Consider the following 16,666-nt stretch of genomic DNA (forward strand, 5'->3'; position numbering starts at 1 on the left):
CACCGAGGGCGGCGCAACTGCATGCTCGAAACTTGGCTTCGCCGTTTTGGTGACACGTATACATTCGCGCGTCACCGACCTTTCCTCCATTCCGTTCGGTCGCGAGCCCTTGACTTGTGCGTCAGCAGCTGGAAGCTGCCGCAGTGGAAGAACGCCGTGGCACTCCTCTTCCATGATTTTTGGCCACAGCTTCACGCCGAGATCCATCCTGCCGTGATTTTTGGCTACGGTTTCGCGGCGAAATCCATCCTGCCGTGATTTTTGGCCACGGCTTCGCGGCGAAATCCATCCTGCGCGACAGGCAGTGTAACTGCGGGGAGGTGACAGAAACGGGCACAAAAGGTGAGCGCAAGTTTCAAGGCACCTTTCTTTTCTCTCTCTCTTTTGGTCTCGTTTGATCGCCTCGTGTCGCCCTTGGGTATAAGGCATCGAGAAGTAGGAAACGAAGTGGGTAAAGTTAAAAGCACACAGCAACTCGAGTTCCGCGTCAGACGTCTGAGGCGACGCTTATATCGCTATAGGTTTTAACTACAACGCCGCAACGAGAACTTAAACAGGCAATGCCCACTTCTCTCGCTTTTTTTAACCGCCACCTCACATATAGGAATCTCATCTGCATCCACGCTGCATTAACTCAGTGCCGATATCTGAGCGACCCAATACCTTATGTCTATCGCGAAAGGCGTGAGTGTTCGCGACGCCATACAATTAAACACGCTGTACACACACATTCAGATTAGGCGCTTTCCACGCCATTAGACTTCTATCTATAGTTGCGACGAACGCTCAAGGTAAGGCGAGCCGATAAGCCGCCAACAGTAAAGGCGTACTCGGCGGGGGGAAAACAAATTTATAACTTTAAGATGAGCGATACACGGCCCCCGAACCATTCCTATCCTAACGTCTTGCATGAGCTGCTCTGCGGGTCTCATTTGCATATGTGAACGCCGATCGCACCTGACTCGGGGCGTTATCGGAAGGGCGACGCCGACGGAGCTTGTCGGAGCCGTAAACATGGATGTTGTGCGAAACGCTCCCTGCCAAATGGCGACAGGACGTGAGTACGGCGAACTGACTGCGGATTAAAAAATAATAATAATAATAATGAAAAAGCTCGACAGCGATATTTGAAGTCAAACGCGCAGGCGCACTGCCGCGTTGGACTTTTCGTGGTAGTGCGAAAAGAAAATGTGCCTTTTATCAGACAATTGAAGAACGATTCAACTGTTCTTGCTGTCTGCTCGATATCATGTACCGTTGAATTAAATTTTGATACCTTTCGGAGTGTTTGCGAAGACTTACTTGTTCTTTGAGATATATATATATATATATATATATATATATATATATATATATATATATATATATATATATATATGAGGATGGCCTCGGAGGGCTATATACCACACTTATAATTATATTTAATTAAGTCGATTCTGCATTCTTACATGCCATAACGACGATCTAATTTGTCGCACACCATAGGAGGGCGGGGGGGGGGGGGGGGGGGGGGCGAGCCTCTGGAATGGTGGTAACGGTAGTAAACTTTATTGAAAGCGGTAAGCGGAAAGGGGGAGGTGACTGAGGGATCGGGCTCAAGTAAGGCCCTGGATAATTTTGACCTCCTGGCCATCTTTAGCCTGTCCCCAATTCACGGGAAACCGCATAATTATATACCAAGGCCGGGCTATATATATTCACGTCCTGGATGTAAAAGATCTAGTTTAAAGGGATTTAAAAAGCTGGGGTGTCCGTTAATTCTTACCGCCTAAGCTTTTCTTTTCCTTTCTTTTCTTTAGGCGCACACAAAGCTCGGCAAACGAGCGCTTTTACATTTCCGCTCCGTCGAAATACAGTCACCGTAGCTTGTTTTCTTGCCGACTTACTTCGCGTATCTTCTAGTTTAAAAGAAAAATATGGAAGATAGTTGTTATTGTAAGAATGAAACAAAAATGAAAATATTGCAAGAAATAATGGTACAGTAAGCATGGTACAAATAAGAACAAAGCGCACGGGAAGTCGAATGTCATAACGTGTTATGTAGCGGTAAATAACTAAAGCGTATAGGAAACAAAACCGAAGTTAGCAGGGATATTACAGAACGTAAACAACACGAGCCCTGATATCAAGGAGGAATGTGGCCTTAAAACGGACGTGAAACGTGCTTCCAGTTAAGCGGGGACGCTTAACTGGAAGCTGGCTTGCTCAGGTAAACAACAGGGTGATCCGTCCTGAGATATGTCCCGTAGGTGTACAGTTCCATTGAATAGCGTGTTGGAATCTCTCAGCTGAAAGAAAGAAAGAAAGAAAGAAAGAAGGAAAGAAAGAAAGAAAGAAAGAAAGAAAGAAAGAAAGAAAGAAAGAAAGAAAGAAAGAAAGAAGGCTATCGGCCTACATGCTCGGTCGAAGCTGTACATTTCACTTTGTGATACGTCGGTATATGTTTCTATATTAATTTTACACATGACGTAGGGGTCACAGGCAGTTGGCCGAGAGTGCCCACTCGTAGTCAGTTAGTCATCTCAGTAATTCGAGTTACTCTGCCAAGGTAAAAATTGGATTCGCCCGTGTAGTTAATTTAAATGCGTGGTAAAAGTTCCCAGGTGGGTCAACATTCATCCATAACCCTGCACAACGGCGGCTATCATGGTCTATATAGGTGGCGCTGCTTTATTGTAGAAGTCGATCATTTAGTCTGTCGTCAGTTGGTAGGTCGATTTACGCCACACCAGTGTTTGCACGTGCACCATGTAGCTCGCTAAATGTACTTACGCGCATTACAGTAAGTGTTCCCTCACGCCCGAGTTGACTTCGAACGGAAGCCCGCTCGGGCATTTAAAAACCGTTTCAAGACATGTGTGTAGAGTTTCCTTTATGCCATTCCATCGACTCGCTTTTCGCATCGCAATGGAGAAGAGATGTCAGTTAACGTAACACTTAGAAGTGTCGTTTTAAGAATTTTTCTTCTTATGGAGGCTAGAACTTTAGAATATAACAGGTAAGACGTGCCACCGTACTAGGAATATACTGGTGGCGCCTGGCGTTCTCCCTATAGTTGCGTCACATTGCTGACGTGCCCGCGGATCAGGATACAGACACTGTCACACTCTGTGCAAATGTTCAAGCTCTCGCGCATCAAAAAAAAAAAAAAAAAACATGAAATATGCCATTTTGATCTTCCTGCGGTGACACCAGTTTGTTATGATCTTGTTAAGTGAGCCTCGCAGCAGCAGCTGCACGCGCGCGGACGTCTACAGAGCTCAGTCACTGAATACGGCTAAGGTTGCCATTTTGTTCTATTGCTGTGCTGTTAGTGCAGACTACGTGGCGCGTCACTGACAAAGACGACAGGAAGACACAAATGATTCAGTGTTATATATGTGCAATTTCAAAGAGTCAAAGAGTTTATTCAGACAACGTATGACACAGTTACCTAGGGCGCAGGACAAAAGGCAAGTGGATGCCTGACAAGGAGTCTGCGCCCTTCTCGCTCCCATTCGAGAGCACAATACATTCAGCGCATAAAATAACAGATAGCAATTTGTTCCCTCTGCCGTCCAATAACGCTATACTATAACGCACTACGCAACACTGTGTACTCGAGTCGCCGAATAATTAGTTATATTAGCCCACGCGTCGCGTGCTACCTTCCAACTCTCCAAGGAAACCTTAAGGACAAGGCGGGGGCCGACAACAAAGTCTGCAGCACGCCTCGTCCTCGCTACGGGAAACAGGTCGTCGTCACAAGCGGCGGAGACGCGGCAAGCACCCGAGATATCGCGGCGCTATACGTGTCCACCATGCGCGGCACATTCGCCCGAGTCATGGCTGTGTCTTTGCGTCCCCACGGGAATGACGCGGGAGCCCTTCTCACGGACGGCGGGCATTTCACACGCGACCGCTTACACGGTCATACATCACGGAGGCGTGCTTCCAAACTGCGCCCGCGCGTTATCTCTTCGCTTCCTCGCCGAGCGCGATCTCTCCGGAGGCGAAGAGGAAGGAAGGGTGGAACCTCGATGAAGAAAATGTCGTGTGCCCGAAATCTTCGTGTACATACATACATATCTCGTGTCGCGCCTCTGGCGGAGCTGCTGCCCGCAGCATATACCGTATTCTATCGCATGTAGGCCGATAGCCTTCTTTCTTTCTATCTTTCTTTCTTTCTTTCTTTCTTTCTTTCTTGAAGACACGAGTTTAGGAACTTCTATAGGTCGAGTTAGATTCCAGGATTTTGTTAAGAGCCGTCGCGGCTAGAAAATAGGCACGCCGCTACAACGCCGAAAGAACCACAGCCTCACAGTATTACAGTTCACTTTAACGGTGCGAGTGCAGTCAATTATTTTTCTTTTCTCTACTTCTTCTTTCGTTCCCAGTTTCGGTGTGAGTATACAATGGTGCCCTGCAGTCAGCCAGGCAAGTGCGTGACTGGCTTTAACATAAAGCAATATTCTTTTTGTGGCTGTTGTCGTTTACTATGGGTCGGCTTGCATTCTAGGACGGTTATTTATTATTTTTTTTCTGACCTTCCAAATCATGGGGGGATCGGCTTATAATCGAGACCGGCCTAGCTTCGAGTAAATCCGGTAAGAAAACGAGCAAACAGGAAAGGGGACGCATAGGAAAGGGGAAGGTTGATGCGGCGACACCAACGCACAAAACAAGAAAGTGGGAGAGACTCAGGTAACACAACCAAGACTGAGGCGACGACGACGACCACGTGTACACACCTGTCGCCCCGAAGCCCCCCGTGCTTCGTTCCTGCGCTGGCAGCCGCGTAGACCGAGAGCTACAAACGCGAAATTGTGCGTTTCTTTTTTTTTTTTTCTTTACTTTCCTAAAGCCGAAATAGATTCCGATTCCTGTTTTACGTATGTATGTTACATGCTTTGCTTGCACGCTTCAACTCCGCTCGGCGCGCGCGCGAGCCACGACGCTCGCATGTGGGTGGGTGTTGGCGGCGGCGTGGCGGCGTCGGCGGCGAGCAATAAAATAATTCCGGCGACGGGCGACGACAAAATGGCCAATTTGCAAGTCAATTTGTCGCCGCGGCGGGTCGCTCTCTGCCGCGTGCGAGAGGACACGAAAACGACGCGTTATTTCTTGCAAATCGCGCGATTCCGCCCCCCTCACTGCGTGCGTGTCAGCTATGCGTGCAGGGGCGCGTATATATGTATGTACACGCACGGTGTGGCGTAATCGTCAATGTGAGCGAGCTTGCGTGTACTGTGTATGCTGCCTGCGCGCGATCGAGCTCTCGTCCAAGGAAGAGAACGGAAGGAGGAGGTGTGGGGGGAGGGGGGTGTATACACACCGCGTATATACCCGGCACTTATCAGACAGCGAACGCGAGAAGCGATCGCCCTGTACGGCGAGGGGCGCGGGAGAAATCTTCTCGCGCAGACATTTTCGATTGCTGGCATACGATTCCCGCGTAGCCTTGCACGTAGGCTGCGTTTTGCTTTTTTTTTTTTTTCGCTCGCGCCTAAAAGCCGAGTTGGCTCAGGTCCTCCTTGATAAGACGCAATTTATGTTTTTTTTTTTTTAGTTTAATGTTTGTGACTCGCGCGTGGTCGAATCGACTTGTATAAAACTTCGTTCTGGGGACGCCCCCGTAATCGCCTACATAGGTGAGTGAGGAAACCTTCCATTTCGTTGAAAGGGGCTGTTTAATGCGGGATTACGAGATCTCGACGCAACCAGTATATGCGCGCCCTGTCGTACGCTGAGCGACGATGGAAACACATTGCCTCCGGCTTTGGCACAGATTTCGCGTCCGATATGCGCGCGGATGACACATTTCACCGAGGAACGGCCCGTGTATAGAGGTATACCTTCACTCCGGGTCTTATCTTGTGTCGAGCTTTAAAACGCCTGCTATGAACGAGCCAAATTGCTATGTTCTTTGACTCTGCGATGTGTCTTTGGGTTTTACAGGCAAATAACGCGCACGCAGCATAAGAGAAGCAACACTCGTCGCAGCTGCGTCGCAGACGTCATAAATCATTATAGTTAGCGGACTCGGAAGGCTCTACTCAGGGCCGTATACCATTTCGTGGCTAAGTAAACCTCAACGCTGCTCTCGCGTAGAAGTTTAAGAATTTGTTGTTAATCTGATATCGATGGCTTAGCGTGTTGCGAAAGACTGCAAATCGATCGAAGTTGCTGCTTGAGAGAAAACTGATCAAAGAGGCTATGTTTCTCACCGGACAACCTATGTCAAGCAAACTACAGTTGATAAGGGCGAAAAAATCTATCGCGATTTTCCGGTGCCATCGCACGATGAAATTCTGTTTCCCTGAAGAGACTACATACTGTTCCAAGCAGATTGTCACACGAAGTATGTGCTGTCGGTGTTAGCTCATATCTGAAGTTATGACGCCATAAATTTGCTTGCTGCGACGTCGATAGCGCCGGGTTGCAAGCGTATTATACTTGAAGACAGGAATGACTGGAAATTGCGAGACCTATGTCTAGCAGTTAATTTAGGAGGCTAATGCTCACGATAATAATATCCCGTTGTACTTACAGTTGTAATCAGTGGTATTGACAGGAAACGAATTACTATAGCGCGTGCTGCTTGTCGTCAATTTCTTTTTAGTCCGGCGTGGCCTTCTTTACTATTGTGTTCTCGTTTTAGTGCGCAGAGAACACCTCTCCCAATAGCATTGGACAAACTAGAAAACCGTCCCCTCTCCTTTGATAGAGTTCTTTGAGCCTCGTCTCGTAGGGGACGTACTAAACACTCAGCTGCGCGTATGCCCGTGCATGTATGCGCTGGTGCGTGAGTATGTTCGAAAATACATATAAAGAAAGCCAAAAGTCACGACTCTTGCCAGCCTTTCCTGCGAAAACGAAATAAGCCGCATTGCGCTATAAAATATTTTGCGAAACCAATTTGGAGCAACACCATCATTGGCTGTTAACGCAGTCGTTTCCTGTAGAACTGTATCAAGAAATGCACGGTATACTACGACCGATTCGCATTCGCGTGCACCTGACCCCACTTCACTCGAAAGTGTTCAGTTGTAGGTACACATGACGGCCCCAGGATAGATGGCACCCCGTGAATCGAAAATAATGTCGGCGTGCCCATTCTCGAAGAATTCTTCGGCAAAGAGGAATTTTCGAAGAAGCGTGTCGAACCGAGACCACGGGGTTCTATTCCGGACATCATCAAATTTAACCGTACCGTACATGTTTGCGTTTAAAAACAATGTGAGAGAGGCTGTACAGACGTCCGAGGGAACCGACGAGAATTGGCGAGAGGGCGAATCCGACGACACGGCCGAGTTCGAGTTATCCGGAATTCGCAGCAAACCACGGAGTGTACACGGAGTGACGAAAAGCCGAGATTCGTCGCTCAAAAGTCAAGCGCCCCACAGCGGCATCCCGGCGCTATACCCACGTGCTTCTGCAGCTAACTGCTATGCAACGGCGGCAGATGCAACCGCCGCCCCCCCCCCCCCCCGCTCCCCCTTCCCTTGCGTCTCCTCTCAGTGGCGTCGCTAAGCCGGTCTGGTCGACGGCTGCGCTAGCGGGCGAGGCGGCTAGCGGAGTGCGCGCGCGGAAGAGACGAGCCTGTCCGGCCGTAGATCGTTGGCGCGACGGCTTAGCGTCCATTCGTATGCGACGCGGTGTCTGGGCGCCGTTTCATTTCCGATCGTTCGCATTCGCGGCACGCGGGCTCTGCCTCAGCCAGACCCCCTTCCTTCCTCTCGAACTGCGTCGACGTGTATGCGGCGGGGGGCTGCTGCTCGCGGAGAAACGGCGCACGTAATGGCCACGGCTCAATTTTCCAGCCCAGACGCCGACCTCTCGCGCGTCGCCACGGCTCGCCCGGCTTTTTGTTGACCGGGAGCACAGCGCCATTGTAGAGCCCTGCCGGCCGGGCGGCCCGTTATAAGTGACCCGAAGACGTTGGGTGGTGACGACATCGATGTGCGTGATACCGGGTCGGCGTAGCGTTAGTGTGAGTCTTTAGGCGTGCCTTGTGGCGCGTGTACGCACGCGTAAACGCCTGCTCGATTGCACGAGGCCTCGTAGGGCCTCGAGTGTGTAACCATGGTACGAGCCACAGATTGTTTCAGTAGAGCGGCTTTCTTGTTTTGGTGTTCAAGTGGAGCGAGGTGTACAAAAGCAGTGTGCTAAGCTAATCTCAATTACTTTTGGAATAGAGCAGAACGGAGTACTACATTGCGCAGATGCTTGGCAAAGCCTGAACAAGCGCAAGAGGGAAAGGTGGACGGGGATCGACGCCGTTTTGGATTTACCACGCCGCCTCCTAATGACGTCATATACTTCAACGTCGGCTCTGGTCTAACTATTTGTTCACCAATTAATGAAGACGATGCTGTACTGGAAAACAGACCTGATCTTCATCAACTTAAAGCAGTCGAAATGCGCCAAATACCGTGAAGTTCTTGAGGTAACGTTGATGTCGTCGCAGCCCTGATTTCGCCGGGAACTATACTATTAGTAGGGAACTGAGGCGTTCATTTTATCGGCCAACAATATGTATGTCAGTGCCGAATAAACTAGGGTTACTAATCTGCGCATTAAGAGTTTAAAGTGATCTATAATGGTTCTTCCATAGCGTCGTCGTCGCTTTAACAAGGCCGTTATCAGGAAGACATTTATTGTGTGAAAAAGCCACCAGAGAAAGCGATAAGTTAATGGTATCTGGAGAATTTATAGCCCAGTTACAGAAACTATGAGTGGCTTTCATTGTCCATGTACGCTGCCTTGTCGCGTGTAATATCTCCATCACGCATGCGCAGTGACAAGTACATATATCAGGACGCACCCAGGAACTACGAATCAACCTTGCTGCACTTGATGGGTATGTCTGATATACCCGGGCATCCGTAGGGAGGGGTGGAAAAACTGTCCGCTTAACCGTAGGACATAACCTTACGAAGCAGAAGCAATGAAGTAGACCAAATACGGAATAGCCAGCCCGATTAGACAAAATCATAAAAGTGTACTAATGGAAATGAGGTTGAGAACTAGAATGTATTCTAAATATGCGGCACGCTAGTATTCGCGCAACATACGCGCTTCTTGCTTAGTAGACCCTGCACGCTTTTATTTTTTTATTGAGATAGCAATTAGATGGACACTCCTGGCGAATTCTCGCCGTCAGCGTCGCCGAGCCGCTCCGCATATATTCAGGTACAGGTATGCCATGTTTATGCATACTGTATATACCTTATATACATGCTATGCTATTCAACCATCAGGTTTATCGAACCAAGTCTTACGTGCTTGTCTAAATTATTCCTCAGGAGTTTGAGAATGGCGGCTGGCAAACAAAAGCCGTGAACCATAACAATCACAGCGTGTGGCCTTTATCTTAAGTCTTCTCAGACTGGTAAATATTAAAAGTGCGATGCATTGTCACTGATCGAATCTGAAAGTGATGTAATTTGAGTGGCGCGGTTCTTTACGGGCAGCGTAGTGGTGCGTGTGCGAAGCTATTGCAGGGCCTACACGGCGTGTTAAAGCATTTAAGGGTGCCAGAAATACTGGCGCACCCGCTTATGTCGAGGCTGCGTTAGTCGAACCTGCGTATAGATAGAATGTCCGAGGAATTCAAGCATACCTCTAAACCTTTGCTATCGCAGACAGTGCTTCGCTCTTCGGGCGAAACTGCCTTTTATTGCGATAGCAATTATATGGACTCTCCAGGCGGATTTCTCCAGGCCGTCGGCGTCGCTGTCGCCGTGAGGTTCCGTATGAGTGAGAGCGTGTGAGGGTGAGCCGGCGAACACGGTTCAATCTTGCGTGCGCGAGCGAGGAACGCGGCCCGGATGCGTCCCCTCTCCTTTGGCACGTCAGGGTGAGGCAAGGGAGGAGGGGCGTTCTTCTCAGGCGGCTTCTACGGTGTTGGTTAGGCCGCTACGCACAGAACGGATACAACCACGGCGTCTACTACGGCGTTGGCCACGCGAATCCCGGACGCCATAGGGGACGCGTTGCCGGCGCTCGTGTGTCTTGAAAGCGGTCTGCGACGTGGCCAATGTGTGCGCCCGTGCGGGCCTCATCTTCAAAGCGATCTGCGATGTTTGCAGAGTGCGCGTAGTGGCAGTAGCTTCGTATGCGCTGTGCTTTCGACGTTTCGAGTACGTTGAAGGGTCAGATAGACTGAGGTCAATTGGATCGCGGCTGCTGCCGCGATTCCTAACTACAGCGTTTTCACAGACAGTTTACAGACAGCTAGTGTTGGTCTGCCTTTCTATACGGCTGCTTCTGTGGCCACCACAGATCATCGCGTTCATGAATATGCTCCCGCAGGAGCATACGAGTATACAGGGACACCAAGAGCCCTCGGCTAACAGTGCCATCTTGGGACCGGCGGGCGCGCACACCGCATTACACTTTCTTGCTGCAGAGCGTGCCGTATGGACAGGCCGGAGCAAAACCTGCCAGCGAGTGCAATCTCGGAGGCCGTTGGCAATAGCTTACGTGCACTTCCACACAGAACCGTGAAAACATGGAGAGCTTGCGCAATCCTGCGCGCCTACACGGCACGTCAACGACTTTCAAGAAACCGCTTCCAGGCTGAGCCCGCGTTATACAAGCTACAATAAATCCCTTCCGTATGCATATCGTGCGCTGGTATCAGGATCGGTACCACGCGTGTCGTTAAAGCGAGGCTTTCTTTGGATCTTCCTCGGGGATCGGCGTTCGTTGTCGTTTTCTCGCCGGATATATCTATGGATATATAAGCGAAGTCTACATGTGCCTCGAATGCTAATGCTGCAAGCGCTTTTATATAAGCCTTGTGTGCCGAAAGTTCAGTGTATCGTGTCCGTTCACTTATTAGAGGTTAATTTTAAGCTACACGCGTACAATACTATAAGGTAGACTAAAGAAGCTGCTTAAGGCCAGTCTAGGTAAATGTCGTAGCTCAAGGCGTGTTCCCGCGCACTGCCTGCACGCGTCCCACGCTAGGCAAATGCGTTTTAATGCGATTAGCAGCCTTAGGCAACTTCACCGTTTCGGCCTGTCCGAAGGTATTTAACCTCTTTCACGCTAATTTGGATGTCTGCATATGTGCCACTGGGAATGTGCCGGAATGGACAACTCGGGCCATTGGGAATGGGCAACTGGGCGCCTGACATATTTATGTGAACATTCTTGGCCAATCCTCAGTATTAGTGTGTGGCACTGGATGCATAGGTGCTTAGACAGACAAGTAGATCGAGAGGCAAGAAGTGAAGCCGGAAACAGGAAATTGGAGAAGTCGGCTACAGAGAAGTGAAAAAAGTCGGCATCAAAGGCAGCAGCTGCCTGTGGAGAAACAAAGTGAACAAAATCGGACCATCAGGTCGCATTGAATGTGCAGCACTGACCCTAGGGAAGCAAAGAAAATAGCGGTAATAGCAGAAACTGTAAAAGTAGGCTATGCGGAAGTGAAGAATTTGGCAATACGGTGTTTCGCTACATTGCTTAGATGCTACATTTGCATTGAGTTTTCAGAAAGCTTTGTGGGAGCTACTGGCCTCAACGATATATCATCATTATTGTCGTGCGTGTTGCGTGTAATGGTCAAGCGTTGCTGTTAGTGTGTGACGCATTGTGCGAGTATCTTTCCGAAAAAATACAGCGCTAGCTGCTGCACTACAGGAAGACAAAACAACAAAGGTGCGATACGGTAATGTTGGTTCCACCAAGGAGCCCGAATTCACACTCTTGTACTGCGAGTATCATATGTAATTTATCATCACTGCCATCTGGAGTCGCATGCTGCGTGCTTGCCGCCTGGCGAACCTCTCCTGTCTTCCTTACATAGCCTCTCTTGCTAAAGCTTGTTCACCCAATCACCGAGCTAACATATCTACCTATGAGGTATGCGCAATAAAGCGCAACCTGAGGGCTAGAAACTCGCCAAGTGGACCCATGGGGATGAATGCACGACTTCACATTCAGCATCGTGCACTCAACGTGGCTATACGCTCCACAATATAATACTCCAACAAAATATGCACAACGTTTCTTGTGGTCTTCAGCTCTGCAGTTTGCGCACTCCAAGCAGGCCTTTGAAAATGGACTGCATAAATTTGTTTCTGAACTGTGTTTTGTATGAAGCGCCTACAACCTTTATTTTGGTGTTGCGCACTTCCGAAGATCGATTTCGCTTATCTTTTAACTTCTCTCATGCAATCTAAAGGAGTGAGTGCAGCGTAAGGTCTAGTGGAGTGAGCACAATTAGCGAAATATACTAATGCTACGGCAAGCGCTGTCTTCTATAGTGTGGCGTCTAAGTGTTTAGGAAAGAAGGACTTTTTTTTTACGTGTACTGCCATACGTTGTTTTAGCTATAAGGAAAGTTGTGAAATTCGTTGTGACATCCGGCTGCTGGATTTCCCTGGCAAGACCACGCGCGTTCATTTAGATAGCGCGCCGATGTGTTGACGACAAGGTCAGTCATGTGAAACGGAAAGCGCTAAAAGCCAGCTGCCTGCTGCCGTATACAAGATCCTCACTATATAGACCGTACACTTCAAGCACGTATTACGGACGCAGTATCTATTATCTGGTATCTATTTATTGTCTAGTATCGCTTATCTAGTATCTATTATCTAGTATCTATTATCTAGTATCTATTATCTAGCATCTATTATTTTTTATCTAGTTGCTCTAGTATCTCTTACGAAGCGATAGATAATAGAGCGACCAGAGATTTTATTTTTATGCACAACAAACCTTTCTTTTTTTGTTTCTTCGAACTTGAGGGAGCCGCATTAATTGTTGTAATATTGGAAAAAGAAACCCTTTTCACGTTGCCTTCTTCCTCGGTGGTAAATACGAGGAATACGAGCTATTGCTCGTATCCCTTATAGTTGGGGCCCCGAGCGGCGCATACTGTCGTTGCTGCCATCGTTATCGACATCATCATCAACCTATTTTTGGCCGCCTACGGAACATTGGGCGAATTATTTTTAATGAACTCGCTTTTTGGTACTGGAAAAACTTTGAAGCCGGTCGGAACACACACCATACACAGAGCGCAAACTGGCAACCCTTTATTTGAGACGACTTGTTGACACTTATTTGTACATACGAGTTAACATAAATGAGTAGCAGAAAAAAGAAAGGTAAAGGTGGTAGTAGTACTATGATCAACAGTTAGTTTTGCTATCATTCCTGGTAATTATATTGTTAACACGTGCGTATAAATATGTACTAACAAACTGCCTGATATGAACAGTTGCCAGTTTGCTCCCTGAGTAAACCTAATCAACCTAGCGGAAGGAGATATCCTGTGGTTAAACGGCCCTGTGATCTTTCCTTCATATATATATATATATATATATATATATATATATATATATACATACTTTATTTTACGCGTACATCGGTAGCATGTTTACGTGTATAGCGCGAACAAATCAGATGTGACACAAAGGAAGGACGACGTACTGGCCGAAGTATTTGTCGAAGCTGTGTACAAATGATCCTGTCATGGCCCCGTATTCTGACAGTATTGTCCAGTTCCCAAGAGAATATAACCTCGGGAATAGAAATTCAAGCTTTCAGTACTGCTATCGTGGATCGTTGTTCCTAGTTGGCGCAAGAAGAATTCATAAAAAGATGTGCTAAAGTTTGTATTTGTGATTTGAAACCTGAGAGAGTGCGCAGTGACCCGTACTGTATACCATTGTTGAATTGTTCCGTGGCCTACTTGCTATGCGCTTGAGTTCAACCGTAGTTGGGCGGTTATATGATGCCCTCTATATATACAAAAATCTGGTATTTGCAGTGGTGCGAAAGTTACTCGTGCAATCAGTGGCATATTTCTTTAGCCACGTGAATAAGAAAATTCAAGAAAGCTTGCGGCCTGGCATTTAGGAAATATTGCTTTAGTTAGATGATTAGTTAGTTATGGCGGAAACTCGTTAGTTCAACAATGCAGTGCTCCTGTGGTGTTGCGTGTATTTTCCTTTTTGTGTTCCGTCTGATATCTTCGAGCTGTTTGTTAGTACGCACGCTGTTGTACCGACTCGCCCAGCTTGCTACGATTATTTCGTGTTTCACCAAATCAACCACGGTGTTTGCAGGGCCCTTGGAGGGATATTCAGCTTGATAAGAACGCGTCATGAATGAGACTGCGTTCGCTAGAGCCTGACTGCCCGACCGCGGTTTTTGTCGCTGACATTTCTTCGCTGTTTTGCGTTTTGCGTGCACACTACGTTCCCCGGCGTTCCCTATTGACGAGCGGCCTCGGCCAAGAGTGGTTCGCCAACGCAACGAACGTGTTTCTCGAGTATTTTCTCGGATACCCCTGAGGGTGTAGTGTGTGGAATACAGAGGCGTGAAATAAACGAGGGAATAAAAACACGCACGATGCATACACCGTAGGCGTTTATATTCTGGTTATTTCGCGCCATTGCTTCTATATATTACATATGAACCAACTAATAAATAAATAAATAAATAAATAAATAAATTAATTAATAAATAAATTTACTTAATTAGGTTTATAAAACAAGCTATCTCAATGATTACTAGCCAGCCCAAATATTCATCCTGTGAACGTGAGTTTTGTACACTTGGCAGCAAATATATTTCGTCTCTATAAAGGAAGGAAGGAAGGAAAAAGTGGAGAAGGAAAGGTAGGGAGGTTAACCAGTTTAGCTTAACCGGTTTGCTACCCTACACATGGGAGCGGGATGGGGGGATGAAAGATGGGGAGAAGAGATAGAGAGAGCACATAACACGGCACACACATTGGTTAGTTACAGTCTCTATGAAATATATTTGGTGCCAATGTACAGGATTCACATCCACAGATGAATATTTGGGCTGGCTAATAATGATTCAGATAGCTTATTAGATGCTGTATTTCGTCTCTATGGCTACAATGTCTTTTGTTAGCTCTTCGTCGCGAGTATATAGCGAACAACTCGGGGCGGAGAAACGAAAAACGCACCATCATATGATCGCAAAAGGACACGACGTCGTCTTTCAGTGGCTGTCTGGCCATTGCGGTATCTCTGGCAACGACCTCGCCGACGAAGCTGCTAGGAAAGCACACGGAGAAGCAAACCTTGTTTCTGCACCTTTATCGAGGACCGACGCAGCCAAACACTTAAGCGAGCTAGCGCACCGCATGACATTGGAGGAGTGGCACACACCTGAATTTACCCAGGATCGATTGCATTCCCTCGACCCATCTACGCAACTGCGGCTGTTACCAGGGTTTCCACGAAATGAGGAAACAATGCTGTGCCGCTTACGCTTGGGCGTCGCATTCACTAATGCATATACGTGCTTGATTGGAACGGCTGATGGCGCCGAGTGCAACACCTGCGGTGTCGAAGAGGCTATAGAACATCTACTGTGCTACTTCCCATCTTTTGAAAATGAGACGTGACCTCCGCACAGCTCTAAATCAGTTACGTAAAACACCATTCACCGTGAACAAGATCTTGGGACCGTGGCCTCACATATCGCAGCTACAGAAGGCTACAAGAGCTCTGCTGCGATATTTGAAAGCTACCGGATTGAACGACCATCAGTGGATAAGAGCAGAAAGCTGTTACCGGCGTCGGCGATATCCGCAGCGGACTTTCTCTTACTTCTTTAATCTTTCACTCCCCTTTCCCCTTCCCCCAGTGTAGGGTAGCCAACCGGGCTAAGTCCTGGTTTACCTCCCTGCCTTTTACTTATCATTCTCTCTCTCTCTCTCTCTCGTCTCTATATATAGAAAATGACATTTTGAAGCAAGTTACCCGAGTGAACTTGAACTGTATTAACTCAATTCATTCTCTGTCGTCTGAAGTTAATCCAACGAGTGCCCCGTGTCTTTGAACGAGGCACTCGTTTTATGGAAGTCGAAAAAAAAAGTAACTCTGGGGCAATGTTTGGTGCCATTTAGTTACAAATACTATCTGCCGTATAATATATAGCACACAATAATTTTGGAATGTAGTGTTTGGGTCATCTGTAGCAAAACCAAACACTTCCTAGAGAAACTTTTAGTGGATACAAGGTTAGGTCAGAGTTCGGATAAGTGGTGCTCTATATACATATATGGTGTGTACGAAGTCGCCCATTTTTGCAGCAGAATGGAAAGAAGTTAAATGCTGATCAAGCCTCTTCGTCGCGGCATTAGTGTCATTATTATGATTATCTTTATTATCAGTTTATTAATTTATTCCCTTTCGTATTACGATTATTTTCTTTTCTTCCTGTACATCACAGAAAGAGAGAAGCCAAGATGTATATTTGCTCCTCAATCTCTCCAAAGCTAGCAACTAGAGAAAAAAAAATACAGTTACGACTAATTAGAACAATGAGTGCACTTCATAGGGACAACAAGCGAGCGAGAAAAGAAGGCACAAGGACGCGCCCTCAAAAAAAAAAGAAGCCACATCTGGCGAAGCAAGAAAGCTGACCGAGCTCCACTGTACAGAGCAACGACCGTGTGTGTGCCGCATCCGTGACCTTGGCGCTCATAAAATTTTATGGACGAAACCTCTGATATAGCTGTAGCCAAACGTGCTGGCCCTCAGGGCACACGCGTTGTTCGTGCGCGCAGACACACACACACACACACGCAGCAATGGTGCAGCTCCTCCACGACGACCTTCTGCCGCTTTCTTTCTGCCTGGAAATGAGCTCCTATTCCACGGCACGGCTGGCGTGGCTACACAGT

General features: G+C 47.6%; 1 long non-coding RNA gene across 1 annotated transcript in view; it reads left to right on the plus strand.

Moving 5' to 3' along the window:
• The window catches only part of LOC129385010 (uncharacterized), a 189,732-nt gene continuing 173,066 nt past the window's right edge, over positions 1 to 16,666 (plus strand). Inside the window, exon 1 of the long non-coding RNA XR_008612539.2 lies at positions 1 to 342. This is a non-coding gene — a long non-coding RNA (uncharacterized lncRNA). The remainder of the gene's footprint in view (positions 343 to 16,666) is intronic.

Source organism: Dermacentor andersoni, chromosome 5 (genome assembly GCF_023375885.2).
Source record: "Dermacentor andersoni chromosome 5, qqDerAnde1_hic_scaffold, whole genome shotgun sequence".
In the NCBI taxonomy this organism is placed as follows: domain Eukaryota; kingdom Metazoa; phylum Arthropoda; class Arachnida; order Ixodida; family Ixodidae; genus Dermacentor; species Dermacentor andersoni.